This window comes from Eptatretus burgeri, chromosome 5, assembly GCF_056783735.1.
Source record: "Eptatretus burgeri isolate ZD-2024b chromosome 5, Ebu_testis_v1, whole genome shotgun sequence".
NCBI classification, from domain to species: Eukaryota; Metazoa; Chordata; class Myxini; order Myxiniformes; family Myxinidae; genus Eptatretus; species Eptatretus burgeri.
Genome location: NC_140965.1, coordinates 94,951,990 through 94,979,489, shown reverse-complemented (window position 1 = coordinate 94,979,489; position 27,500 = coordinate 94,951,990). Strand labels below are relative to the sequence as shown.

General features: G+C 42.3%; 1 long non-coding RNA gene and 1 pseudogene across 2 annotated transcripts in view; both read left to right on the top strand.

The window, feature by feature from the left end:
* Positions 1 to 27,500, top strand: part of LOC147026989 (uncharacterized) — a 79,367-nt gene that overhangs the window by 20,790 nt on the left and 31,077 nt on the right. The gene's annotated exons all lie outside the window — the stretch shown is intronic.
* LOC147026990 (uncharacterized) lies at positions 4,735 to 5,484 on the top strand (annotated as a pseudogene).

Here is a 27,500-nt window from a genome sequence, read left to right as displayed (position 1 = left end):
TTAAGCCATAATACTGCTTCTCCATTCCTGGATATGTATCACCAGGTTACTGGTTACATCTTATGGAGAGGGGGTTGGTGGGTGGGGGGGTCGGTGAAGAAGGTATGCTGTTGATGCAGTGCTTCCTCCTCACCTCCATCCCCCCCCCCCTTTTCAATCAAGGCAGGAATTTAGAACCTAGTTCTGGTAACAGAACACAATAGCCTACTATTCCTTTCAAAAGGTATAGTGGGATTTTAATATCCACCAGACAATGCTGGCAGACAGGTTAGCCAGCTCAACCCCTCCCACCTCCAAACTATTTTGATGGGTATGTGAACTCATTGATGCATCATCTTCCCTGCAAGTTAATAGCTGAACAGGTTAGACTGAACCCAGGTTAGACTGCTCATAAGTGAGAATGTTAACTTTGAGCTACCCTGTCAGCTCGTGGCCATCATTAACCAAGTGCTAATGAGATGTGCCAATCGAAATGACCAAATAAAATATAAACAGCAGGAATACAGAAATGGGAAAATGTTTGGGCTTCTAAATTAACTTCCACTCCTGCATAAGTCTGCAAGCATAAGGGTATAACTTCTAAGGAGCACCCATACAGCCATTATTTTGTTAACAGTAGTTACACCACTGCATGTGTGGTCATTTAACCACACTTGGCGGTGTTATGGTTGGAGTGTCCACTCTGGGAGGTCGGCGATTCGCAACCACAGCTAAGTCATACCAAAGACATAAAATGAAATAGTAAGTAAGAATTCCTTGTTTGATGCTCAGCATTTAAAAAGGATAGAGCATGGAGAAACAACAATAGGTTGGCAAACATTGTACGTGCTTGATGGACCCAATGGCCTCCTCCTGAGGCAAAGTTTCTTAAAAGGAACTTCGACGCAGGAGGTAACGAGGCTGCGGGAGGTAAGAAGGAGCAGTCAATTCTGTGCCGATATTATGGTGAAGTTTCAGAAATCATAAAGTCATGAGGCTTTATTGTCTCATTAGATATTCCAAAGCTGCACACGATACTCAAGCACTCTTGCATTGCCTCTCTACCACAAAGGGGTTCATTGAGGACAGAGCCAAAAGGGTTGATTGGCCAAGAGGGTTTGTGAAAGTGTCTGAGGTTGCATGTCATTTCGTCCTACCCTTTGGTAAATATCGAAAGACAGTCTTTCTTCAACTACTGAGTCTTTCCATCACTGGCCATTAAAGGCTCTCTCACCACTGTCTAATTGAGCAGGATCAAAAATTCCCCTCTTTTCTGGATGGATTCACAATTGGCTCTTCAGCATCAACTGTCATTCTGTTATGATCCCTCGTTGCTTCAGCATACAATATCAAAATCATTTTAAGAAGGTTTAGCTTTGTTTATTTCTCGAGTTGTAAAGAATGATAAAAGTTTTGAATGGAAGAAGTTCTCCATCACTGGTGTCTTTGCTGCAATGAAAATGTATTTGCACCTGCAAGAATCAACGTCGGTAGCTTGGAATATTCTCAGGTGTTGAATTTGCTGATAATGGGAAGTGGGCTTCTCATTTTTGTTTAGCTAGCTTTAAGGGGAACTAGGAACGAATTTGCAATAAATATAATGCTATGGATGAATTGTTTAGAGATCTCTGCCTTAATAACTTAGCCTGCACCTTGTATTTTTTTTGCAAAGTTGAGTTGGGGTAGCTTGTCCTGTTTCGCTTTCCCATTTGGGTACTTGGCTCATGATGCAGGGATCTCAGGTTCAAACCACCATCCACCCTGAGTTCTCCTTTGTCAACTCATCTATATATTTCTCTGATCGATTGGTGCATCCCAAAAGCATAGCATCCTGTCATTAAAAAAAAAGAATGATGAGATATAATTTTCTCATTTAATGACATATCAATACCAAATGGTGCCTGTGACTAGAAATTTCCAGGACATGCCATGTCACTACTCCAAGGAGTAAGGACTCTAGTTGAAGAGTTGTGGTTCGGGTGGGGGGGTTGAACGCGTGGGGTGGGGATGAGAACTTGGGGTTTCAGAAGGGGGGGGATTGACTTTAGGACCTGAAGTCACATTTTACATTACACAGATGTTCTGATGGTACCTGCTATATGTATCTAATAATCTCCGTCGGTCTGTCTGTCCGTTTGAGGAGGAGCTTCCCAGTTCGGGGTGGGGCTTCCCTCATTCAGGGAGGGACTTCAAAATCACATCGCCACCATTTGGTTCACTCCGTATCACTGCTTTTGTAAAGCTCACACTTACTTTCTTACACTCTCATGGCTTTATATTAAATCAAATTCGATATCTCATTTCAATTTTCATGGTCGCTAACATGGTTTAGACCGGATTGCAAAAATAACAGGAAGAAAATTTACATTTTCAGACAAAAATGCATTTAAACCCTCTCGAGCCCACGAAATGTTCTGGGTGAACAAAAAATATAACCCCTGGGGCTCTCGAGGGTTTAGTGAAATTAAGGCCTGTAATATAAAGTCCATTCAGAAAGCCTGGTGTTGGCTTGGTGGTTAGGGTGGCGGCTTGGGATCCCAGGGTCCTGAGTTCAAGCCCCGTTGGCTGCCGAATTAACACCAGGGGGTTGACTCAGCCTGTCATCCTTCCGAGGTCGGTGAAATGAGTGCCAGTGTACTGGTCCCGGTGTATGCCCCAGTTAGAATAGGTGTACCATATCCCTGTGTGTCGTAAGAGGCGACCAGGGTTGGTGTCAGGAAGGGAATCCGGCCATAAAACATTTCCTCACAAAAAGCCAAACCCCTGCACAGCAGGGAAAAATGGCTGTAAAAACGGTCATTTTTTTAATATATATAAAGTCCATTCAGACTTTCTCGCAGCTTTATCTTAACTCTAATTCACCTTCTGATTTCACTTTTTCATTGTCACTAAGATGGTTTAAGACTCAGTTGCAAAAAACGGAATGAAAATTCAACGAATATTTGCGCTTTTAGATTAAAAAAAAGCATTTTAAGTAAGGCCTGTAATCTCCACCTGTGTGTCTGTCTGTCTGTCCGTATGGGGCGGAGCTGCCTCCATTCAGGGAGGGGCTTCAAAATCACATCGCCGCCATTTTGTTCGCTCTGAATCGCCTATTTTGTAAGGCTCGCAATTTCTTACACCCTCACGGCTTTATATTAACTCTAATTCGATATCTCATTTCATTTTTCATGGTCACTAACATAGTTAAATATTTGCTTGCAAAAAACACAGGAAGAAAATTTACATTTTCAGACAAAAAAATGCATTTTAAGTGAAACCAAGGCCTGTAATATAAAGTCCATTCAAACTCTCTCACGGCTTTATCTGAACTCTAATTCACCAACTGATTTCATCTTTTGTAGTCGTTAAGATGCTTCAAGTTTGAGTTGCAGCAAAAGGTGAGAAAAATCAGACAAATATGGGCGTTTATACACAAAAAGTGCATTGTAATGGCCGGTTTGAATGTTTCTTGTCGAACGTGGTGTGGGGGAGAGTGAGTTATCATTAAGTTACCTTTTGAAGAAACAAAGGTATGTTTTGATTACAACTCGTGTAAAGAAAACGAAGTAATGCACGTTTCGTTTGAAGCGATCGCGGCAGCGGTCTATTATCCACCGCTCAAAGAAGGTACGTTTTCCTAATGCAGAGGAAAAAAAATCGTGGTCTTTAATAATACATTTTTTAAAACTTGGTTTTCGCACAAATTTTCAAGGTTGAATCATGTGCAAGTACGGCATTTTTGACAAACTATTTCACATGGGCATGGACATGTAAGTCACATATCCTATGTGAAATAAATAAACATTAGAAAGAAACTTCCAGAGAGATATTTTTTTAATCTTATTTTACAAGTTATGTACACGTACACTTTGAAGAAGTTTATTTTAAATCTTTAATTTTAAAATAAAGTGTCGTTTTGTCTGCTGTACAAGAACGAAAAGAGTAATTTTGGTTTTCGCCGGACAGAAGGGTGTAATGCCCATACACACCGCCCGCAACACTTTTTCTCAGGGACTTCTCCATTTGAGCTATATTCTTTCGACAGTCGTCACAATATAAAGTTCTATTCTTTCGACAGTCGTCACAATAAAATATTTCGTTCTGCAGATGAAGTCACAATAAAATGTTGCAAGTCTTCATTACTTTTTGATCCCAGAGTCACACAAGTATAAAGCTCCTTCCTGTGTGAAGCAGGATGACGTCGACATTGTGACGTCACACGTCTTAAGCATAGTAAAAGTAAAGCATTATTTCAAATAATCAATCGCATTGTTTTTGTTATTTTATGACTTGCCAGGATATCTTAGACTCTCAAAGGATTGCACATTCGGCTTTGAGCTACCTTGCCTGGGTTGGAATCCCAACCCAGCTTTCAACTACCACCATGGTGTTTGGCATGCAGGGCGAGCCATCAATCAGAGGGACATTAAACCGGAGGATACGACACGTTGCATTTGGAATTGCCATTTCCAAAATCAATAAAAGAATGAAGGAACAGAATGAAACAACTTATGAACGTCATCACAGACTTGCACGGGAAGCAGAAAGAAAAATAATGAGGTGGGAGAATGAGACAAATATTGTCCGCCATTCTGTCTGTCTGTCCATTCAGGGTGGGGCTTCCCCTGTTGGAATGCAAGGAAGATCCTGCGGCTTGATCTGGATCACCCGCAATGCTGCTTCGGTTTTGAAAAAACTGCCGGTTATCTCACATGGTGTCAGAAGTTAACCGGACCTGCTGCTTTCTCACAAACAACCTTCCTTAAGTACGGTATGGCATTTCTGAGCTTTGAATACCTGACTATCAATTGGGATGCAGCGGATTTATTTGGAGAATTCACTCAGTTTCGAGACCACGTTCAGTTCGTGTTCGCGGGCCCATTGTCGGAGCTAAACCCAAAGCAAAAAGCAGGATGGCTGTGCACATGGACTGGTGCTCATGGCCGTGAGGTTTATAAAACGTACACATGGGAGGAGACTGAGAAAGATGATCCCGACGAGGTACTCGATCATTTTGAAACTTATGTGGACCGAGAAAGAACAAGCGGATCGCCCGGCACCGGCTCAAGCAGCAGAAACAAAAGAGTGAGGAGACCTTTGATAACTTGGTGAAGGACCTGAGGATTATTCTCATGGACTGTGAGTACGTCAATCCTGAGGACATTCTAATAGATGCGATCATTGATGGCCTTTTGAATCCAGGTGCAGGAAAGGTTGCTGGATCAAGGTGAAGGACTGTCACTAGCAAAGGCTCTGGAAATTAGACAACAGTTTGAGTTGTCTCTCAAGCAAATCCTCATGGTGCGGAATAAAGATAACGACAAACTTAGAGTGTCAGCTATCACAGCTCAGAGCAAATCGCATCCCAAGCCTTGTGCCTCGTTTTCGCAGCTGCAAGCATTTAAAGCATGCGGTAGATGTGGCAAGAATGAGCAGCATTTGTGGAACCAAGTGGAAATGTCCTGCAGTAGACTCCGTCTGTTCCTATTGCAAACGCCTGAACCATTGGATGTTTGTCTGTAGTAGGTGACAACGATGAGGAAAATGCTCCTCGTCGATGCTAGAGAAAACAAGAAACCTGAAGGCAATTCGGAGGTTCTTCGAATATACAAGGTTGACAACATCGGCACTCTGGCAGATGACAAATGGTCCCAGACTGTCAGAGTCAGTGGCATGGCGAACATCACCTTCCGTATTGATATGGGGCAAGGTGCAATGTACTTCCACTCAGGGATTTTCAAAGACTACCAGTTAATCCTGAACTTCACAAGTCTAAGAGAACCCTGAGAACTTAATCTAACCACATCATTCAACCAGTTACTTCCACGGATCTTTCCTTGGAATTTGAGGGGAGGTCCATAATAGCTTCATGCGAGCTGGTCAATCTGGATCAGGAAAACGTGATATCGGGGGAGACTGCTAAGAACCTTGGCCTCATTGCTCGACTAAGTTCCGGATGATGAATCGGTTCCCCCAGAGCTACGATATTTTCTGATTATCATCGGTAGGTCAGGTACCCTACCAGGGGTCTAACAAATCAAAATACACCCAACAGCCAATGGGGTTGTACATGTTGCACGTCGACAATCCGCTGCGCTAATGCCTCGGATCATCGAGGAATTGAACAATATGGTAGATAATGGCTTTATAACTCCGGTGGAGGAGCCAACTGAATGGGTCAGCTCAATGGTAGCTGCAGTTCGCAATGGCAAGCTAAGAATATGTTTGGATCCTCGAGATCTCAACAAGGCCATTAAACGTGAACGTTATCCCATGGACACGGTTGAAGAGGTGGTCTTCAACATACCAAAACCCAACTTATTCTCAGTTGTGGACACAAAGACTGGGTTTCCACAGATTTTCTTGGATGAGGAGTCATCAAAACTGATGACCTTCAATATACCGATGGGCTCTTTTTCGTTGGCTGAGGCTTCCGTTTGTATTGAAATGTGCCCCAGAAATATTTCAGCGTATCATGGATCAAATGTTGGATGGCATTATTTGAGCCACAGCGATCATGGACGATATCTTGATTGCAGGATGAGATTCAGATCATCACGACAGCATTTTAAAGCAAGTCATGGAGAGGGCTACATCCTACAACCTCAAATTGAACAGGCAACAATGCAAAGTTTGCCAAAATGATGTTCAGTATGTCGGGCATCTACTTACTGCAGACGGACTCAAACCTGACCCCTCAAGAATTGAAGCCCTATGTAATATGCCTATTCCATGGAATAACGAGGACGTGCGGCCTTTCCTTGAATTCGTTGCTTACCTGGCTAAATTTATTCCTCAACTGAGTGAAGTAAATGCACCACTTCAAGCCTTACTGAGAGCTGATAGTATTGTTGCGTACTAAGAGCTGATAGATATAGAGCTGATAGTACTAAGCCTCAAAATCAAATTTCTGCCATTATTTTTTTCTCCATGGCAGTTCTCTGTCGTTGTTGAGGTAACATGACTGGGTGTACATGTGGATATTTGGAGAGATGAGTATTTCTTGAGAAGGTCTCACGTTCTGTTTCTATTCGTGTTTAAAAATATCCCGTGTTCTGAGACCTCACACAGCTAAACCCTTTTGGGCTATGCCATGATTTCTTGTTGTGATATCATTTTTGACTGTCACTGAGAGTTTAAGACTTGACTAAAAACAAATCCCGAGATAAAATCAGACAAAATTTGATGTTTTTAGGTAAACAAATGTTCCAAAGAACTAAATGCAGTCGACGTGTCGCTTCCGGACCTGTCCTCTTGGGGTTGTTCATAAGATCTATGACGTGGACATCTATTCAATGTGTGTTAGCATTTTTTTAGAGGTCTCCCGAGGTGTTCTGAATGAAATTGGAAGAAACCTGGAGAGGAAATGAACAGGTCCCTGCTGTTGTTTTGTGAGATGCATGCATACTAAAACCTCTTCCATGCTGTGGGGAGAGGGGTTCGGACCTGTCCCCTTGGGTTTTCGCTGTCTGTCTTTCCCCTGATTTATTTTCATTTCATGTGGAACACCTCGAGAGACCTCAAGTAATGTGATACATGCATACTACGTCGGACCCCCTTTGAAAGGTTTTCCCAGCCGTGGGGAAAGGAGGGAGGGAGGTGTGGAGAAGAGAGGAGAGGAAGCAGAGGGGAGTGATTGAGAGAGGGGGGAGAAGATATGGAGGGCGTGTTGTATCATAACTACTTTGAAAGCTTGTGAAATATAGAACCCCTTTGAAAGCTCTTTCTGGTCATGGGGGGGGGAAAGGGGAGAAGGGGGGAGAGAGGGTGGGGATTGGAGGGGAAGGGGGGGGAGGAAAGTGGGGAGGGAGAGGTAGATGAGGGGAGATAGAGAGAGGGGGAGTGGTAAGAGCTGAGGTCTGAAAGACACATTTTACATTGCATGGAATTTTCATGGGTCCCTGCGAGTAGGCTAATGTTGTCTGTCTCTCCCACCCTGAAACACGGAAATGCTCCTCGAAGAGAGAAAGACTATTAAGTAATAGTTCCTTCAAATTAATCCAAACCAACAGGAAAATTATCTTTTTAATCAGATAAAAGAGGATTGAACTTGAGCAGTGTATAGGGAACAGACTGCTGCCTCAATCTCTCCTGATAAAAAAATATTTGCTGTTAAGAAATACATACCCTCCCATTTTCTAGCTCTTTCAACCAGTGCAAGAATAAAAGACTTCTTGTTTTTTTTCTCTCTTTTTTTTAACATCGTGGTATTTTTTACCACGGGCTTCTGCTCATGTCCACATGTACAGGTGTACAGGTGTACTGATATCTTGCATCGTCTTCCTCCTGCACATGATAAGTCTACAAGCTTTACCACAAGTCTTATTTACAGTTTATTGGTTGTCCCAATACTGGATAGAAGTAATTAACGACACGAGGTCAACAAGATCATCCACATATTACGTATGCAAAAAGGAGGCAAGGAGGATATAAAAACATAAAGAAATTCAAAATTAAGGAAAGAGGGTAGAATAAGGGGAAGAAGGGAGTGAAGAAGAAGAAGAAGAAGAAGAAGAAGAAGAAGAAGAAGAAGAAGAAGAAGAAGAAGAAGAAGAAGAAAAAGACAATGAAGTTGGGAGGAGAAAGGATGAAGAAAAAAGATGGAAGGCATATATGGGTCAGAGGAGGTGGCTATAGTTAAATGTTTTGCCACACCACATGTGGCATGGTGACCTCTTTTACCATAAGTGGCAAGGCATGACTTTTTGTTCCCATTATCTTTAAAAGAGAAAAATTTATTTTGGTCTGCATTGCTGTTTTCTTAGAAGCCTCCCGGTACCAATCTGTTAATTTAAACACAATAATGGCTCCAGTTGTGTACCTCAGTTTTTATTTTTGGCTACTGATGACATCCATGGCCATCAACCCAATCTTTAGAGTATTGTTTATGCTTATATGATAAGGATAACTTTGGAATATCTTTTATATATCGCATCGAGACCCAACTTTAAGGGATTTTTCGGTGACATGCAGATGTCATGTTGTGATGTCATAATGCAATCGATGCCATGATGCACACAGACATCATGCTACAATTACAAACTAGCATCCATTGAAGACAAAGTCTTCGATATCCCCCGCCATAGTAAATGAGGATGAACAAACTTATATTCCATAAGCGTGTTCAATATGTATGTAAAGTTTCCCCTTGATCTGACCAGCCGTTCTGGAGAAGAAGATGTTTGAAGGTTTTAGGGTAAATTCAATATGGCCACCAAACCATGTGACCTATCAATTAGAAATTAACAAACTTCTGAAAGGATGTCTTGGGGAAAGTGTATGTGAAATTTTGCCTCAATCTGTCCAGCCGTTCTGGAGAAGGTTTTTAAGATTAATTAATTTTCAATCCAAGATGGCTGACGAACCATGTGACCTATGACATAAATTTAAATTCTGCCTCCAATCCTCCAGTGGAATACGTGTGTGAAGTTTCGTGTTTATCGGATGAGGTGTGTTTTTCTATCCAAGATGGCGGCCAAACATGTGACTTGTGACGTCATAATTTTTACCATGTACGCAGACATGATGGAAGATGATAGTTGCAAATTTTCGCTTTGTTAGGTTATGTGATTCCAGAGAAAACATTATTTAATATTTTTCTTGAATCCAACATGGCTGCCAAACCATGTGACCTAACAATTAGAAAATATAAAAAGGCACCCGTTCACCACTTGCTTGATATGTGTAACAAATTTCGTAAATATATCTTGAGGGGATTTGTAGTTAAGCTCCGGAAACGAAATGTGACGGACGGATGGACGGACGGAACCCATTTCTATATCCCCCACCAACCAACGAAGTTGGCGGGGGATAAATAAGGAAGTTGTTCTTGTTTTTAGTGATTTGCAGCTCCTAGATGGACTTGTAAGTTATTACGTACAGGACAGAGACTTCAGGAGATGTCCATGCACATCAGCCATGAACTACAAGTAAATCGGCATGCAATTGACAAATCTAAACAGTACAGGTATATTGACGTGGTTTGAAGCTGGCCGTGATCATCACATTATGAGGTAAGTGCTCGTACGGTAATACCAAAACAGGACAACCTGCTTCAAGATCACACACATCAAATGCTTCCACCTTGGACTTTTCCTGGATGTCAATGGTGGCTTGTAGATTGATTTAGTTACTTATTTGAAGGCCCACAAAATCATGACTAAGTCATTGCATTGATATGGACTAGTTGATTGTCAGTTTTGAAATATAGTTTTTTAAAATATTCTTACTTTGCACCTTTTGAACCTTTCAGTAAAACATTATTTATATGTCTTGATAACCTACTAGAAGATGAATCACTTGAGTGCTTTGAAATATGGTTTTCTCGTTAAATGTTCAGGCCTTCTCGGGTGTATGTGTGCTCATGTATATTTTTTGTATAACTGTCATTTACGGTTAATAATCCTTCACACGTGACAATTCACTCCAGACATTCAAGCACACTGGACAAAAAGTCATTTGATCTGCTGCCCTAACATTACAAAAATAAATCATCATGCACCCAAAGTGTCCTACTTGCATATGTCACCCATTCTCACAGCCAGCGAGACTATTCCAGCAAAGTACATTAGCGCAGGGAAGAGGATAAAAGGGCATAAGTAAAAAAAATAAGAAGCATTTACTGTAATTAGTTCGCAGAGCAATTGCCCAACAACCATTTTCCATAGGCCTGATAACTATCATTGCACCCAAACTGCTTTTCGTTGCTTTGCTGCTCACAGTGCCCTGCCATGTGTCACATTGCGTGTTCAGGCTTTGGTGACAGCGAGGGCCCGGGAGGTTAAGTTGTGTGCACGTCACCCTCAAGCTCTGTCTTTCCTCGCCAGTGTCATCTACATGAGAAAAGCATCGTGAGAATAATGTGAGATGGCTGTGTTGTAGGCCTTCAAGTTAGAGGTGAAGTAAGCCAAATTTGGACGTAAAGGTAGTCATATTAAAGCCTGGGTAGGTTCATGGGATGCGAGGATGATGAGGCCCAGCAAGACCGATTGCAATTCATCATTTGAATTACAAATACCATACAAAAATTGGACAGCACAGCGTGAAGTACAAGACCACACCCAGCTGTGAATGTATTAGGTCCACCAGATAGTAGCTCGACCCAATGATGAAAATCAGGTGGAACATCCAAGCAATGTTGTTCAAGTAAAGCAGTTAAAGCATGTCTCACCGGTTCACCCTTCCTATTTTGCCAAATGTCCCACGTGGCAAGTCTAGGTGTAAGTGATGGTGTGTGAGAGCAGATACAATTGAAATATTGCTTTTATATAACCATGATTCAGATAAATTAAAATATTCCTATTTTCATTTAAATTCGATGCTTTCACATGCCATACAATTTAGAGGCAGGGTCTTGGGCCCACTTTTAATACCAGTGATTGACACGCAATCTTTCCTTTCTCCTCTGCCTAAATCAAGCGGGGATATCGCGAATGAAAACAAATTCCTCCTGTCAGGCCCGTCTCTTAGCCACGGCCTGTGCACCATATTATCCCAATAACGTCTGTATCACGCACCAAGTTGCAGCGTCATCACAAAATGGATGGGAAAAGTGAAATTCATTTCTCACCTAACCATTGTGAAACCGCTGGGCTGTCCAATGCAGCATGCAATGTCATAATGCATTGAGCACTTCGCACAGGATAGCAATTCTGAGTCACATGCTTCCATAGTTTGAAAATCGATGCAAAAGTATTATCCTTTGTTACAAAAATGTGCTTTGTAGCAAAAGCTACATAGAAATCATGAAGCATCAATTTTGATGCTCCGTCCTGCACCGTATTCTTGCAGTCGTACTCGACAAGCAAAACTGCTTTGCAGTGAGATTTTAAAAAGGCTGTGCAGAAGAAAAAAAAATTAACATTGAAAAAAACTTGAGGTGGATCACCAAAAATAGACAAAATTTGTGATTGTAATTGACAAGACCCTGTTAAGTAAGATGAGTGCAAATTACAACGCATCCGCTGGTGTTCCATATCACAAAGCAGGTGTATACACGGATATAAGTACGTACAGTGAACAGGAGAATGCCAGTGACTTCACACATGGACTTTGTTGGGAGGAAAAAAAAAATATATATATATAGATATATACACACACACAGGGGGCTGCAAAAGTAGGTATACAGTAATGAATTATGAATTATTAAATGAATCCAAGCACCACTATTATAATACTGGTAATACTGGAATACTCCTTACTGTGTACCTACTTTTGCAGCCCCCTGTATATTCTATTGATAATAAAACAATGAATATATATATATATATATATATATATATATATATATATATATATATATATATATATATATTCAGATTTATTTACATGAGTGGAAATATTCCAATAATTATCTGATTATATTTTATGATACCCTGCTTATTTGAGAAAAATGGGTTCAATTGATTGTTGGATGTTTAAAGACCCCACAGTGTCCATTGTGAAGAGTAACTATAAGAGAACCATTCACCAATTATAAGAGAACCACAGAAAGAGGGGAGAGGGGGGGGGTGGTTCCAGCAGATATAATTCCCAGTTTAATGTTCACCCGAGAGACTGCACACACATTGATGAATCACCCTGTCTGTGGAATGCCGGGATGACAGTTTATAGCTGGCTCGAGATTCAAACCCAGGCTAGACAGCTGAGATCGAGCGTGCATACCTCTCGATTATCCTGCCGTGGTGTGGCGATTCATTACTTTGTAACGCCTGAAAACATTTTTTACTCATTGTAATCATCCAATTTATTTTGCCTTCCTAACTCCTGTATCGAGCCGTGGTATCACCATTGTACTTTGAAGAGTGCGTGCCTTGTGGCTTCACCAAGCACTCTGACGAACCGGTTGAAGAAAATTTTAAAAACAAAATGGTAATTTTTTATACATGTATTTATCTATGCCGAAGTGACAGGTGATATAATGAAAGAAGATCATATAAAAAGGGACAACTTGGTGGAAAATAAAATTACACACTCTCAGCGAGGCAGCCAACGCCCTTTACACCGCAGAACAACACAGGGCCAAATGCAGGCAAGTGGTCCCTGAAGTTTGTTGAAGCCAATCGATTTACAGTAGTCAGTGACAGTGCAAATATTGTAGAGTGCTCGTCAGTGGCTTGAGCACTCATGGAGGCACTCCAACGAAACGGTTTACAAGGAGCGGCTGGTTTGGTAAGCGATTAGCGAACTCCGACCCATTATATTAAACACCTCCTGGAGATGCCAAAATATCAAACAATGTTCAAATTCTGCAAATGAACACTCAGCAGTTGGGACTGCTGCTGAGTTTAATTCTGGAGCATAAATTTTGTAATTCTGCTTGGTTTAAGAGATTGTAGAGGTTATGACATGTGCGGAAATGAAATAACGCCACAATCGCTGGTATCTCTGGGCGTTTATAAGCAGTGCAATATATCCAGAGATTTGTAGGTATGATTATCAGGCATTCGATGATATGAGTGAGGAAAGTGAAAATGAAAACTTTAGTGTTAATAAATCATTGTGGCCTGTTCCAAGTCAACGCATTGTTGAGCAGGCCAAAAAAAATGGCGAATTAATTCCCCATCGAGGGAGAGTGAGGTGGCCGAGGATGCGCCTGATAAAGGATATAATTAAATAATGCCGTTAATTGTCTTCAAAAGGGGTGTTCTAATTAACCCAAACACCCAATTTTCACTCTTGCACTTCTTTGGAGTTCCCTTAATATGCATGCAAAGTTTCAGGCTGCTAGGTTTCATGGTTTTGGAGTTATGGAGGACACACACACACACACACACACATTATTATTATAGATATACTAACTGTGCTGTCCACAGTCTCCATCCAGAAAGCATGTCCATGGAGGATGTCTGATGAATGACATGTAAGGAGAAAGGCAGTGCAAGGGAATTATTTTACCTGGTACTCTCCAATTGGAACAAGGTAGCATCACACCTATGGGGTTTTCAGGTAAAAGGTAGCACCCAAAATGCTGGCAGTGATTTCTGCATAGAGATAGACCGAGATTGTAAAGACCATGGCAGAGCAAGACAGAGTAGGGGAGAGCCCATCAGAGCTGGCCGGATTTGAGAGTTCATCATGTGACGCAAAATTGAGCCGGAAAGGAGTGATGGAGATGAGCCAATTCATGGCCTAAGTTTTGTTAAGTAAAATGAGCAGACACTGCAAAACAAATTTCATCTGTTACATGTCTCTGCTGTCTTTGTCCTGCATAGGTGTCTTGATTGACACTGCAGCTCATTACATCACGTTGGCTGCAACTCCTCCTTGTTCTTTAATGTGCCCAATTTATCTCACCTTCTTGTGGGATCAGCCAAGAGACAAGTGTGACCCAACTTTTTGATGAACCAACCAGCCAGCCAGGCCAGCAGTTTTTGACTGGAGCAGATTTGGACAGGAATTTGTTAGTGCAATTGAATACTCACCAACTATTATCGAATGACAATGGGATCTTCAATATCCCCCAGTTAATGCTTGCAGACAAGACATCCAATTTCATGTCCATCTGAGGAATGGAACATTTTTTGTGATGTAATACCCTGCCTGGGAAACGTCATTCCGACAGTTTATAGTCGGGACGTGAATAGAACTCAAACTAGATAGTTCAAAGGTGAACGTGGTACCTCTGAACCAACCCGTCAAACACCTATCTGCAACCAAGTTTCATTATTATTATTCTCTTCTCATTCCCAGTTCCATTCTCAGGAGACCAGTATCATGCAGGATATGACGCACACTTCCACAAAGGACACCTTCAAACCTGTCACCATTTGTAACTCTGCCATCAAAACTTGTAGAATTATTTATCATGCTTAGATATAGTGCGAAGATACGGAAAGTTGAGGTTAATTCAATTCAATTTCAATTTAATGTGGTAAATTTACCTGTCAAAAAATATGGGTTGGTTTCCTTGGTTCCATTGTTACTTATTTGTGGTTTGGCTTTGGGGTTTTCTATCTATCTATAATTCCAGTAATGTGTGTGTGTGTGTGTGTGTGTGTGTGTGTGTGTGTGTGTGTGTGTGTGTGTGTGTGTGTGTGTGTGTGTGTGTGTGTGTGTGTGTGTGTGTGTGTGTGTGTGTGTGTGTGTGTGTGACCGCTGTTTCTCGACAACCACTGGTCCGATCTAATTGAAACTTGCCAGCTAAATTGCTGGGAACCTGAGTATGTGCCTTTTCAAGGTTTGATATTAATCGGACAAGTTCTGACAAGTTGACAAGTTGACATTTCTGGTTCTGGGTTTGGAGCATTGGCAGGTCTCCTTGGGGGCTCTCTGCTGACGATCTCAAAGTTAAGTTTCCGGTCGTTATCTGTCCCATTTTAACTGTTTATTTTCTCACCTACATGTTACTGTGTGTTCCTAGTTCGGTTTTGTTTCAAAAATCGTGCTATTTTGTGAGATTTCATCAAACTTGTCTTACTGGGTGCTTGAGGCTTATCCTTGAGGCTTGATGCCTACCCTTTGTTCCCCTCGGTGTACGATCGTGTTTATTACTTACTAAATATAAAGATTTCGTAAGTATATTGATGACTTCCGTTTCTGTTTGTTTGTTTGTTTGTTTGTAGGCACGATAACTCGAGAACGGAAGAAGCTACCAATGTCAAATTACACCACGTGATTCAGGAGGGTGATGGCTAGTGCTGATTAGATTTTGGTCAAAATCGGTCAAAGGTCAAGGTCACAGTGAGGTCAAATATTCGATTTTTGATGGTTTGGTACAGAATCATCGTAGAAACTTCTGGTTTGCGTCGCTACCTTCTCTAGAGACAGCTTTTATTCGACAAGGTCAGAGGTCAAGTTGACGATTTCGTAAGTACCAGCCTATGACTGCTTGTTTGTTTTTTCTCCCCATTATCTTCAATTTCTATCTTTCCCACTTTCTTAACGTCCCCCATCCCAACTAATCACTCCATTTCTTATCTTAAAAAAAAAACCCTACCTTTCTCCGATTCTTCTTCTTTTTCTTCTTCTTCTTCTTCTTCATCACCTCTTCTTCTTCCTCCTCTTCTTCTTCCTCGATTTTTTTTTCTACAACACTTCCATGACCTAATCTGTTGAAAACTCTCTCAAACATTAATAATAATAATAATAACAAAAACGATCTCTTATAATGCTTCATCTTCCTCTTTCACACGTGTGGTCCTCTCTACTGTATCAGAATGCACTACTCCGGCTATTTAAACAGACTGCTCTCAATTTGACCTTTCCTTCATACCTTGCCTAAAAAATCCAACTGTTACAGCATTTCTTCTCTCCATTCTCTGAATTCGCCTTTATTGCATTCCTCAAGAAATGTGTTTAATCGCATAACTAACCTAAAACTTGAAAAAAAACCCAGTTTGCTATGAATGTTCGCTTTCCATCAACCATTCTTTTTTTCCAACTTCAGTGCCAACTCACTCCTCTCACTCTGAAAGCAACCATTCCACTCTTCTCCCTCCAAGCCTCCCTCTCACCTCTCTCAAAAACTCCCCCCTCACCTTTCTCCCACCATTCATCCACTCACTCATCCTTCCCAAAGTTGCCCCCCCCTCCCATCCACAAAGCTGCCTCCTTCCACTGCCTTCTCACCTCCATCTCTTCACTCCACCTCCTCAAATCCTCAACTGCCTTCTTCCCCCTCTCTTGTCCCCCCTCAACCCCAGCACCACAGAGCCTTTTCTCCTCCTCATTCGGCCCCCTCCCCAGCGATTCTGAAATCCCCCACATCTTTCAACAACACTCCTTACCTCCCCCCTCGTCCCTTGTCCTACCCTCCCCCCACCCCCTGCACCCAAAGCCTCCTCCCCTACCTCTTCATTAAAAGTATGGACCTCAAATATCCGGGGCCTTCGCTCAAACCTTTCAGATCTTTCCATACAGGTTGCCACTGACAAACGAGACATAATCTGCCAAACAGAAACTTTCCTCCCCCAAGACGTGTCTGACTCCCAAGTATCTCTCCCTGGTTACTCCCTCCTCCGGTTTGACAGATCTGAGCCTCGTCCTGGTGGAGGTGTTGCTCTCTTCATCAAAGACTCTATTCCTCACTCTCCATGAACTGCCCTCACTCCCCCACACCCCCAGGAATACCTCTAGCTTGGGCTTCCCCTCAACTCCCACCTCATGTTTATATGTGTACTGGACCGTCCACCTAACAGTGATGACTCCATCTACACCTCACTATCTGAAAACATGGACCATCTTCTATCTTCTCATCCAAACTCTCTCTTCCTCATATGTGGAAACTTCAATTGTCATCATGCCAGTTGGCTAGGTGTGGGTACCTCTCTCACCTGTCATGGCACCTCAGCAAAAGCTTTCTGTGACTCATTGGGACTGACTCATTCGGTCAACTTCCCGACCCGGATCTCAACCAATGGTACTCCATTTCTTCTGGATCTGATTTTGACAAATTTTCCTGACAATATCTGCTGCTCTTCCTCTGCTCCAATCGGTTTTTTCTGACCACATCCTTGTCAAAGTGGACATCTCTCTGGCTATTATCAGAGAACCACCTCACCGACGTCGAGTCTGGCATTTCACTCAAGCTGACTGGCAGGGTCTCCAAGCAGCCCTCAAAATTCTAGACTGGTCTCTTATCTCGACTTTCTCCAACATCAACTCATCCTGGGAATTCTTTCAAAGAATCTTGCTCTCCCTCATGCACAGATTTATCCCCTCTCATCTTCAGTTGTCCTACCCTTCCTCCCGCCCTTGGTTTACTGAAGCTTGTGGCGAGGCAATTGTCCTGAAACAACTTGCCTTTGCCTCATGGAAAGCAAACCCAACTGAGGGCAATCTCAGTTCCTTCCATAAAGCTTGGAACAAGTGTGTATCTACCCTCAGGAGAGCCAGAAAACAACATCTTTCTCATCTCAAGTCTGAACTCTCAAACCTCTCCCCCTCCTCAAAATCCTGGTGGCATCTAATCAAATCTGTTTCTGGTGTATGTTCCCCCTCCATCCCCTCCCTTACCTCAAATGGCAGCACTGCTGATACCGCACGTGAAAAGGCTGAATGCCTAAACTCGGTGTTTGCAGCTGAACCTTGAGTCCTAAAACCATCATTTTCTCTACCCACCTTACCCAGTCACACCCAACTGTCCCTGAACTTTGTGTCCTTTTCTCCTGACAAGGTGGAGAGCTTGCTGTCAAACCTCGAATCAGATTCTGCAACCGGTCCAGACGGCATCAGCCCACGTGTCCTCAAAGCCTGTTCTTCTGCTCTTGCTCACCCTCTCTCTGTTCTATTCACCCTCTCATTTGCTCAAGGCCATCTGCCATCTGCTTGGAAATCAGCAAACATCACTGCCCTGCACAAAAAAGGTGCAAAAACAGATTCCTGCAACTACAGATCAATCAGCCTTCTCACAATCATCATCAAGGTTATGGAATCCATCATCGATTCAGACATCAAATCCTTCCTCTTCTCCAATGGCTTGATTTCCGATCATCAATTTGGTTTCAGACCAGGTCACTCTACCCTGGATATTCTGCTTCTGCTCTTCCAACAATGGATGGAAGCCCTCAATGCCAGACATGAAATCTGAGCCGTATCCCTGGACATATCACGTGCTTTTGACACAGTCTGGCATTCTACCCTACTCACCAAACTCTCTTCCCATGGTATCCAAGGCCATCTCCACTCATAGCCCCCAGACTTCCTCTCCTGTCGCAGTCAACGTGTGGCCCTAAATGGAGTTCTTTCATCCCCCCCCCGCCTTCCTGTGTCCAGGCTGGAGTTCCTCAAGGTAGTGTTCTGGGCCCTGTTCTTTTTCTGGTTTTCATCAATGATCTCTCTGACTCTCTGGAAAATCCTCTATATCTCTTTGCTGATGACTCCACCCTCTGCCATACCATCGGTCATCCCTCAAACCCGCAAGCAGCAGCTTCTTCTCTCACTGCTGATCTGGATAAAATCACAAACTGGTCCAACACGTGGAACATGTCTTTCAATCTTGACAAATCTTACACTCTCACTATGTCTCCTCAAAAGGACCTTTTAGAAACCCCCCCCCCCCATCCACTTTCTCAACAATCCTCTGGAAGAAGTCCTTTCTTTCAAGCTTCTGGGTCTAACTATCTGCCATGACCTTTCCTGGGAAAGACACATTTCAAGCCTCGCCTCCAAAGCCAGTCGCCGACTGGGAATTCTCCATTGTGCAAGGTCCTTCCTCGGCCCACCTGAGCTCCTGACCACTTGCAAAGCTTTTGTCCACAGCCTGATGGAGTACTGCTCTCCCCTCTGGGCTGCTGCTCCTGCCTCCCACCTTTCTCGGCTTCACGCTGTAGAAACCAAGGCATTTCGGATCATTGGCATCTGCCGCAATGAGGCTGGGTCGTTGGGCCTCTCACTCAATCACCGCGTGTTGGTCGGTGGTCTTTCTGTCTTCTACCGTCTCCTCTCCAGCCTCGCCCCCCCTGCTCTCTCTGCGATTTGTCCCGACCACATTTCCACAGGGCACTCAGGGTCCGCCAACAATCCCCTTCTGGTAAAACTACCAAAATCACGAATCACTGCTCACCTTCTCTCTTTCATTCCTCTTTTTTCCCGCCTTTGGAATAAACTCCCTCACTCTATTCATTCCCATTCTTCCCTCCAGGCCTTCAAAACAGCTGTTCACCACCACCTCTTATCATCCCCCATCCAAATCCTCGATCTTTTCTACCCCCGATAATCCACCCAAGCCCACCTCCTTCAAATTCCCTGCTTTCCTTCCTGAAAGTCCCTGTAATGTCCATCTTCTATTCCCCATGTTCCCCGTCCCATCCCTCTCCCTTCCACAGATCTCCAAATGTCTCTGTTCCCCACTATTTTGTCCTTCCCACTTCCTCCCCTCCTGTCTCATGCCCCCCTTGATGTGCGTTGTGTGTTAGCTCTCATACGAGCCTCGACAAGGTATACAAAAAGAAAAGTGCTTCCCAAGTTATGGCCATTTATTTACCAAACCAATGACAAGACACGTTGCTGCGTAGGCGTGGCCGATGGGGAAAGGGCGCCATTCAGTTACCGTGGCGTAGGAGTGGCAATGGTGAATGGCAGCGAATGTCATGGCAAGCAAAGACAGGGAGGTAAACTTGATTTTAATTTGGATTTTAATTAACTCTGTGTGTGTAAGTATCACAGCAGTTGTTACTTCAATGCAAGCGATAATTCGTGGAATGCATGTGAACATTCCGTACGGGCACGCACTACTTCCGGATAGTGATGACTTAGTGTATTCTAATAATTTCTCGATTTCTTATGCGCATTTATAGATAAACACAATGCCCCAATCCAATCGTTGTTTATGAGAGCAAAGGAACGGCCTGTGTGGCTGTTTGAAAGTTTTTTTTTTTTTTTTGGTTTGCACATACCGCCATGCACGTACGGCCACGGGAGAGCGAATGAACGGCCTGTGTGGTTGTTTCTGGCACGCGGTTTGAAAGTTTTTTTTATTTTTATTTTTTGCACTTATGGGCACGCACGAGTTGATAATAAAGACGTGTATATTTGTCATCAGGCATTTTACTGTGATCTGACATCCAGGTGTGTAATTATTTTGTTATTCTGTTCAACATAATTACTTCTGCCACCGAAGGTGGGCGGAGATTATATTTTCACCTCTGTCTATCTGTTTGTTACTTAGCAAAATAATTTTACCAAGTACGTGTCTGTCTTTGTTTGTCACACGATTTTTGTCCATAGTTTTCAAGTAATCGTTCTGAAATATTTTTTGTGTGTCGGTGATTGGCCAAGGTCAGCAACCTGCATTTTTTTTTGATCAGGATCTGGATACGAGAAATTTTCAAGCGATTCCTCACCTTTGAGAGATAGGGCTAAAATCTATATACTATATCGCAAGATATCGCAAAAAAGTAGTGGGCGGATTCCGCCGAAACTTGGTGAACAGGTTGGGTGTGCATTGCAATGTATCCATTGAATAAAAGGATGAATCCATTCAGTTCCTGTGAAGATCTGAATCCAGATCCAAATCCGATAATTTTTTCAGTGATTCTTCACCATTGATTGTTGGGCTTAAAAACGATATATAGCAAGATATGTCAAAAAGTTATGGACGGATTCTGATGAAACTTGATTGACCGGTTGGGTATGTGACAAGGGCGAATCGATTTGATTTGGTTGAAGATCCGAATATCGATCCGGATGCGAGATGTTTTTTTTTTAATTTTGTAAGTGATCCGACACCATTGAGAGTTGGGCTAAAAACAATGTCCCTTTTTGCACGATATCTCAAAAAGTTATGGATGAATTATGACAAAACAAGTTATGACACAACTGGGCGGATGATTGGTGAGGTGACAAGGACAAGCCAATTCCGGCCTTTCAGTGGGATACAAAAGAGGAAACTCTTCAGCCTGGCAGAGGTTATTCGCTCTTCTAAGTGCTGTTCTAGTTCGTTCTGTGATGCCAAGTGTCGCTCTACGAGTGATTTCTAGTTTGTTTGTCTGTCTGTCTGTCTGTCTGTCCTGTGAACAGGATATCTCAAAAAGTTGTGGATGGATTTGGATGAAATTTGGTGGACAGGTTGGGTGTGTGACAAAGAAGAATTGTTTCGATTTTGGTGAATATCTGAGAAATCTTTCAGTGATTCTTCACCCTTGAGTGATCGAGCTAAAACTGATATATAACACAATATCTCAAAAAGTTATAAATGGATTCGGACGAAACTTAGTGGAGAGTTTGGGTGGATGAGAATATCAAATCAATTCGATTTTTTGAGGATCCGAATCCGGATCCAGATACGAGATGTCTTTTTTTTTTATTGATTCTTCACCATTGAGAGATGGGGACAAAAACAACATAAAGCATGACATCTAAAAAAAAGTTGTGGACAAGTTATGACAAAACTAGATGGCTCAGTTGATTTGGGTGAGAAGAATAAGCCGATTCGATTTTGGTTCAGTTTCAGATCCAGATCCGGCCTATCAGTAGGATACAAATTGTAAATGGTTTCGCCTCGTGGAGGTATGAACTCGACCGAGTACTGTTTTAGTTCCTTCTGCAATCCAAGTTGTCCAATAGGCTTTGTGGTTGGGGTTTGTGGCTCAAGCCGAGGAGCTTGATTTTGCTCTGACTTCCTCCAGTAAATTGTATTGCCTTTGAAACAGAAAAGGGCTTACCTTGTGTAGCTTTTCTTTGTTGCTTTATGCAGCTTTCTTTGACTCGAAGAACATGGGGGTTAATTTATTTGAAAAAAAAACAAGCCACCTGGGTTAATTAATTACGTGAGAGCTGATTGGTTATTCACTCCAATTACAGGTGAGAGACGTGATGGTGTCTTGTTATTTATATGTTAACTACCACAGGCATTGTATGTGGAACATGCTTGGGAGCATCTGATGCACGTTTCTGTCTACATTGTCACTGATTACTCACTAACAAGTGATGAAACCTGTCCGGTGGCTGAGGGGAGATGCAGCATTGGGATTGTCATGGATGTACTACTTGTGAATGTCTACAGCTGGAGAGGAAGTCAAGTAGGGTTTAAAACGGCAAAGAGCTCACCTTGTGTTGCTTTATGCAGCTTTCTTTGACAGGAAAAACACGTAGGTTAATTTACAGAAATCCGAACGACCTGGGGTAATTGATTAGGTGAGAGCCGATTGGTTATTCTGTCCATTTCCAGGAAAGATATGTGATTGGGTCTTGCCATATATGTATATATATATATATATATATATATATATATATGTGTGTGTGTGTGTGTGTGTGTGTGTGTGTGTGTGTGTGTGTGTGTGTGTGTGTGTGTGTGTGTGTGTGTGTGTGTGTGTGTGTGTGTGTGTGTGTGTGTGTGTGTGTGTGTGTGTGTGTGTGTGTGTGTGTGTGTGTGTGTATATATATATATATTGAATCAATATGTGTACAAGGAGATCCTCCGGTGCCTCATGAGATCAGTCCGGGACAACAGGAGGGATCTGTGGTAGAACAACGCCTGGGTGCTCCACCATGACAACGCCCCTGCTCACAGTGCCCTGAGCATCCGACAGTTTCTGGTGGAGAGAAACGTGCCAACTCTGAAGCAACCCCTGTATTCTCCAGACTTGGCCCCTTGTGATTTTTTTTCCTATTCCCCAAGCTCAAGGGGGTGATCAAGGGGATCCGATTTCCTGATGTGGAGGCCATCAAAAGGGGCATGACGACAGAGCTCCGGAGGATTCCATGAAGAAGCCTTCCGGGGGTGCATCGAAGCGTGGAAGAAGAGGATGGACAAGTGTGTGAGACTGGAGGGAAAATATTATATATCTCACACACACACACACACACACACACACACACACACACACACACACACACACACACACACACACACACACACACACACACACACACACACACACACACACACACACACACACACACACACACACACACACACACACATATATATGTATACTGGGCTGGCAGATGTATGCACATTCACCTCGTAGCTATCTAGCCTGGGTTGGAATCCCAACCCATCTTTTCGCTGTCATCCTGGTGTTTCGCAGACAGGGTGATTCATTAATGTATGTGCTGTCCCTCTGATGGACGTTAAACTGGCGTCCCATCTGTGCCAGCTTTCGTTGGTGGATGTTTAAGATCCCACAGTGTCGTTCGTGAAGAGTGGGTGAGCTATCCACCTGCACCATGAACAAATTCCAAATTCCTCCCCTAACTACTGCTGATAAGGGAATGGCAAACCACCTCGTATGACGCTTGCCAAGAAACTGCTTCATCAACACCGATGCCCTGTAACAGGGTCTGGCATATCAGAATCAGACTATTATGTATTTATTTCTTTATTTTAGGACTGTTAAGTTTAAGCGTTTCTCAATTTGTTGAGATCTTTCAATGTCAAGTAAATGCTTAGCATTTTTAACACCCTTACAAGCAATCATTTCACAGCTCTTTTACAAGAGCAAGAGTTTTTGAAATAGAAATGCATGATTTTACAAAAACATACAATTCTCAAGTTTAATTTACAACCAATTTAAAAGTTTATATTTTATGTAGCACCGAATATCTTTACATCATTATTCATGGAATGAGCAAACTGTGCTAATGTGAGCAGCTTTAGCAGTATTTAACATTCCAGCAACTTACAAAATCAACATATTCTTAAATTCCAAGCTGCAGATTCCAAACAACGGCTTGGAATTTAAAGCGTTTTCATCTCAAATAACACATGTGAAAACATTGAAACGGCAGAACATTTCCAAACTCTATGTGACATCACACACCATCTTCTGCACCTGCCATGAACAACAGTGTAACATGTCCCTGTAATTTTAAAATAACTGAGATCAACTTGCCTCCTTGAACCACCTCCCGAATGAGTCGAGAACAAGAAACTTCTTGATTTTCAGAAGGTTTTACAGCGGATTCTTTCAGTCTTTATTCCCTTTTTTCTGTAAAAAATTTTTTAACCACCTACTTCATGGTTGATCACCTTGACTTGACTTGCCCAGCCTGTGTGGTCCACTGAAGGGTGAAAGCCTCCTTCAACGTGATCCATTCTCTTCTATGCTCTGCAATTTAGGGACTTTTTATGAATATTCCGGTTCATTTATCATTCATTCTCTTCATTTGGTCTTACTTTCCCCTCTGCTTCTTCATGGCTTTTCCATTCTGGGTTAACAGTTTGGAATTTTTTGTTACTTGTTGGTTGCTTGTTCATTTTCGGTTTCCAAGCCAGGTGAATTCCAGTTTTTACCTCCACCACCGAATGTGAAGGAGGTTATATTTTCACCCCTCTGTCTATTGGGTCGCCGAAATAGGTGACCCTTATTGTCAGTAATTCTGTCTGTTTGTTTGGATGTTTGTTCGTTTGTCATCAGCATAATTGGTGGTAAACGTGGGCGGATTTTGACCAAACTCGGGAGGTAGGCACACCTTATGACCTAGTGCTTTGGAAATTGTGATGGTTGCTAGGGACGCTTTGGTTCCCTAGCAACAACCAAAAAACCTTCAAAATCGGTACCGTTCACGCGAAATCAACTCCGAAAGCCATTATCCCATGTAGGGTTATGAAATTTGGCAAGCATCATCTGCAGGTGATGCTCTACCAAATAGATTCCGTTTTTTGTGATATATGGAGTAGTTTACCCACAGCGCTCCCTACAAATGGGGTATGCCCGAAAATTGGCGAGAATTGAAGGCCCCCGAGCGACCAGGTGAGTGCATCGATCCGAATGAAACTTTGCAGGTTCATAGTACGTAATGAGTTCTACAACTTTACCTCAGGACATATTGACCTATATTGCTTAGGTCAGGGGTCAAAGGTCAATTAGTGCAAAAATCGATAACATGCGAGAGCTGGAGGTGCCTTCGCGCCAAATGCTACTCCTCCTAGGGTTATGGTCAGATGGTCATGAAAATTCACACTAATCGTCTGGAATACATTGTACACAAATGATCGACCCAGATTTTCGATTTATATCTTTGTTCACCCACAGCACCCCCTCGAACTTTGGGGATTTCCGCTATCAAACCGCATTTTCGGTACTTTTCATTCAAATTGATACCGAGTAGTTATCAGTAGATGGAACTCGATGAGATTTGGAATCCATCATCTTAAGGTGATTCTCTATCTGCTATTTGACATCCATTTTGTACTATATCTTACAGTTTCCAAATGGCAACCCTCTCAACTTGGGTGTCTGAGGACCATTGAGCATTCCCGCTGAAAATTCAAAGTACACTAGCTCCAACACGGTTGAACCGAATCGAATGAATCTTTGCATGCTTATAGACCGTAATGAGTACTACAACTTTGTTCATTTGCATAATGACCTATCTCGAGTAGGTCAGGGGTCAAAGGTCAATAAGTGCATTTTTCGGGCGAAATTACCATTCAAGGCACCCTTGCTCCTACATGGATTAACCGATATGAATGAAAGTTCAGAGGTACATAGTACTCAATGAGTACTACAATTTTGCTTCAGGATATATTGACCTATCTCGGCTATGTCAGGGGTCAAAGGGCAATGAGTGCATTTTTTCGGGCAAAATGACCATTCAAAGCCCCCTTGCTCCTACACGGATTAACCGATTCGATTGTAATTTCGTAAGTACTTAGTACTAGAATAACTCAGATCAGGGGTCAAAGGTCATCGGATGCTCGGCGACCCATGGCCGCCTTCCGGCTTGTCTGTTTGTTTGTCTGTGGACAGTATATCTCAAAAAGTTGTGGACGGATCCAGATGAAATTTTGTGGGCAGGTTGGATGTGTGACAAGGATGAACTGATTAGATTTTGGTGAAGATCCGGATCCGGATTCGGCTACTAGAATTTTTAAAGTGATTCTTCACCATTGAGAGATAGGCCAAAAACAATATTTAGCATGATATCTCAAAAAGTTATGGACGGATTTGGACGAAACTTGGTGGACACGTTGAGTGTGTGACCACGACAAATTGATTCGATGTTGGTGAAGATCTGGATGCGAGAATTATTTAATTCTTTAAGTGATTCTTCACCATTGAAAGATGGGGCCAAAAACGATATAGAGCATGATATCTCAGAAAGTGGTGGATGTATTGGGATTAAACTTCCTGGACACGTTGGCCAAAAACTATATATAGCATGATATTTCAAAAATGTAATGGGCCCGATATGTTCTTGTGGATCAGAGATTGAGTGGTGGAGGTATGCGCTCTTCCAAGTGCCCTTCTAGTTTTGTTTTTAATGATCACCAATATGTCGTCGTCGAATTTACAGTGGGTTTTATCAGTTAAAAGTTGATGAGAGTATGTTTTCTATCATGGGAAACAAAGTGTGGTTGAGTTTTTTTTTTGAGCGGTACTTAAGGCAGAGCAAAAGAGTTATTTAGTTCTTGTACTCTGTTGGATGCCAAGCACTCGAAATCTCAGTTGCACCTCATTATTATTCTCCGATGGTAAACATATTTGTCTGATGATTTGTCTGACACAAAGAAATCTCTTATTGTCTATTTATGTTAATAACATATTAGTTAAAAATACAAATATGTCTTTCCATGACCCTTTGTGTGATGATCTATTATTGATCCATCTTCCTTGGAAGAGATCATTCACACTTAATTTGTGGTATTACACAGTGGTAGAACTTCCTTTTCAGACACAAAGGCATTTTGCTATTCACGATGTTTTATTCATTTTCCAAATGCTGTCCCTCCTGCTCTTGTACTTCTCTTCACTTCTTCAAAGTGATCCGTGGAATCGTATTCATGAGTTGGCCGAAGTAAATGTAGTCGCTGGCTTCTTGAATTTGCCAATGATAAATTTAAATTCAGTGCTTTCTTGCATAGCAGTTTAACATGACTTTTGTCTTCCATCTTTTCCACATAAGGAAGAGTTCATATATTTACCTCTGCCACTGAAGGTGGAAGGAGGTTATGTTTTCATCCCTGTTTGGCTGATTGTTTGTTTGTTTGTTTGTTTGTTTGTGCAGAGGATATGTCAGAGTTGTGGGCAGATCCAGATGAAATTTGGTGGGCAGGTTGGGTGTGTGACGCGGACGGATTTATTCGATTTGGGATAAGATCTGGATACGAGAATTATTTGATTTTTTTAAAAAGTGATTCTTCACCATTGAGA